At 33.1% G+C, this 2753-nt stretch overlaps 1 long non-coding RNA gene across 1 annotated transcript; it reads left to right on the top strand.

Annotated features, from left to right (window-relative positions):
• Positions 1-1674: 1674 nt before the first annotated feature.
• On the top strand, positions 1675-2735 carry LOC109588980 (uncharacterized). The gene is made up of 2 exons (XR_002188457.1): positions 1675-2167; positions 2221-2735. It is a non-coding gene; the product is annotated as an uncharacterized LOC109588980 (long non-coding RNA).
• Positions 2736-2753: the final 18 nt, after the last annotated feature.

Genomic DNA, 2753 nt, shown 5'->3' with positions numbered 1-2753 from the left:
TACACTCAGCATTTACTGCACTTGTACTTCATGTACCAAGTTTGTATTATTATATTAAACTTATATGAATATAAAAGTAGTTCCATATGCAGTTGTTATTATTCTAGCTATCGCTTGGAATATTGGAAAAAACTAATTAATTATGATGTATTAAGCAGTTTTGTTAAAAAAACCACATGCATTGCATCTTTAAAGCATTGTCTATAGTCAGCATAATAGCTCTAAATTAGTATATAACGCATTGACATAAAATTTTCAAATTTATAAAATAGCCGGTTATGTACACCATCATTTTTTCTGCACAATACACGTAAATTTCGTCTGCCAATACACACGAAAATTTCATCTTTTAGTAAAGCATAGACAACAGTTTTAATAAAATATCAATGCATGTGACTGAGATATTTTACAACTGAAACTCACAAAGGGCCTATTTATAATTATTGCAGTACATTGTCACTATGTTAATGTCCATATAATCTCTGATATGCTAAATAGTACTAGGATTTGCATGAAATGTTCTCTATAGTAGTATAAGGGATACTTTACATGCTACAAATTAAATATTCCCTATAGTATTATAGGGAACATTTAATGATGGCATCTTAATCTCCCTAATATATTATTGGTGTCATTTCGTGAATAATGCACTATATTTTGTTTATACTTCTATAATGCATCAGTATGGGTCACATTATATTATAGGCACAAAAAAGTGCCTGGCACTAAATTGTCCCTATAGTAATGAAGGCAGTATAACAATGACAGATATAGTGACAAATTCCACATTTGTATAGGAGGCATTTAATGACAGAAAGCACTAAGTTCTCCCTACATGCTGAGGAAAATACATTTATTTAATGACATTTTCTATGGAATCCTCATTTGTTGTTGTATGTGATATATATTGACGAGGCTACATCTGGCTTATCACTGATTCTGCACGTTTAATTCTCTAGAATCCTGTATACCACTCTCAGTAGATGATATCAGTTGCTTTCTCTATTTTGCTACATTTAACAGCCCAATGAATAGATAATTAGGCTTGCTTTGGGCCATAAAATTCTCCATACTCATTCAGACTCGACCATCTTGCTTGGCGCAATTGCAAGAGGAGTCAGGCAAGAAAATTGGCATGCAAATGAAAGGCTTATAGAGAGAGAAAAGCAAAAAATATGAGTTTCTTTTGCTAGTCATGGTAACTTTTTGTGACAAAGAATGATGTCATTAATTGATTTTTTTCCAGTCATATTATTGTTTGGGCATTGCCTGTCTGTGCCCGATCCTGCCACCATCTATGCAGCTACAAGCTTTCTTTATTTCAACTTCATTCTTCATTTGTGGTTAGAACCGTCAATGTTAGGCAGGCTAGATGTACATATATTTACCTTCAGCTAAGATCCCTTCCTCCTCTTTCAAATTCTTGTACAAGTACATCTACAGAAATGGAAAACCAATCATAATTATAATGTTAATATTACGTACATCAATGCCTATTCCAAACACGGTAGTACATACCATAACCTTTAGGTAGAAATGACACTGTAGCTACAAGCAATTACATTTTTAAAATTGTAGTATTGTACATGTTAATATAATCAGACGTGTGGTAATAGTAATAGTGCATATTGCTAAGTAATAGTAATAGTATGACAATTGTAAAATTTAAGGTAATAGTAATAGCAACTGTAATATAAAATTTTAAATATATTTCTAATAGTAATAGTAATAGTATTAGTAATTGCTGGTGTCAATAATTGTGTATACAGCACTGTTTTACTGGTTAAGGAACCTGACTCAACACAATCTACACTTTACGCCAGCAAATTTATCACATGCTGATGCACGTGCCTAGGCCTATAACATTTGAATTTTAAAAGCTCCAAGTTAGCTTAAGCTTAAAGACTAATGTTACTCTCTTGTAACTAGTACTTGTTTCGTTATGATTGGTAAAGTACTTTTGAAAAACAGCTCCCTTAGCATGAGATTAAAAATTGTGCATGGGCGGTGGAGCAGCACCCTTAATGTACAAAATTACCATTTATTGTATTTACACCACATGATGGTTCATGTATTAATCACACACTTCTTTAAGCTTTGTATTTATTATTGCTTTTGAACTTTAGGATTTGTCTGTCTTGGCTCCCCCTGTCTATGGCGCTACAAGGTATTATCTTTAACTTTATTGTATACATCATTTATTATCTCTTACTGTTTTAGTGTTAACACTTCCTTTTATTAGAGGGGAAAGGAATATATATGTGCGAAGTATTTACACTGATTTTTTTTTAAGAATCTTGACGCACCGCACAGAAATTATGTTGCTTGCTCCTCATTCCCAAGAAGGAATTGGCATTGCAATTACTGGGACGCCTCGAACTGGAAAAAGTTGTTTTCTTATTTACGTTGCTCACATGCTAAAGGAGAACAATATTAACTTTGTAATTACCATTGGAAGAAAGACATACAATAGTTGCTATGAAGAGGCTGATATTACGAAAGATTTGGATAATTCAAGCTTTGTGCACTTAATAGACCCATCTTTCTCACGCAGTGATATTGACATACATGCAGCGATTCCTGTTTTTTTGCTTCCCCAACTACATCTAATTTTGATCCATATCATTTAAAACACATGTATAAGTATTTTATGCCTCTATGGACCCGGGAGGAGTTAATGGACGCGCACTCAAAGTTCGGTTCTACATTTCAAGAGGATTTATTTCTCAATTGGGGAGGAGTTTTTCTTGACA

The sequence above is a fragment of the Amphimedon queenslandica genome, unplaced genomic scaffold (genome assembly GCF_000090795.2).
Source record: "Amphimedon queenslandica unplaced genomic scaffold, v1.1 AMPQUscaffold_11732_Cont14115, whole genome shotgun sequence".
Taxonomy (NCBI): Eukaryota; Metazoa; Porifera; class Demospongiae; order Haplosclerida; family Niphatidae; genus Amphimedon; species Amphimedon queenslandica.
The sequence above is the reverse complement of the archived record's forward strand: the minus strand, read 5'-3'. Positions and strand labels throughout refer to the sequence as shown.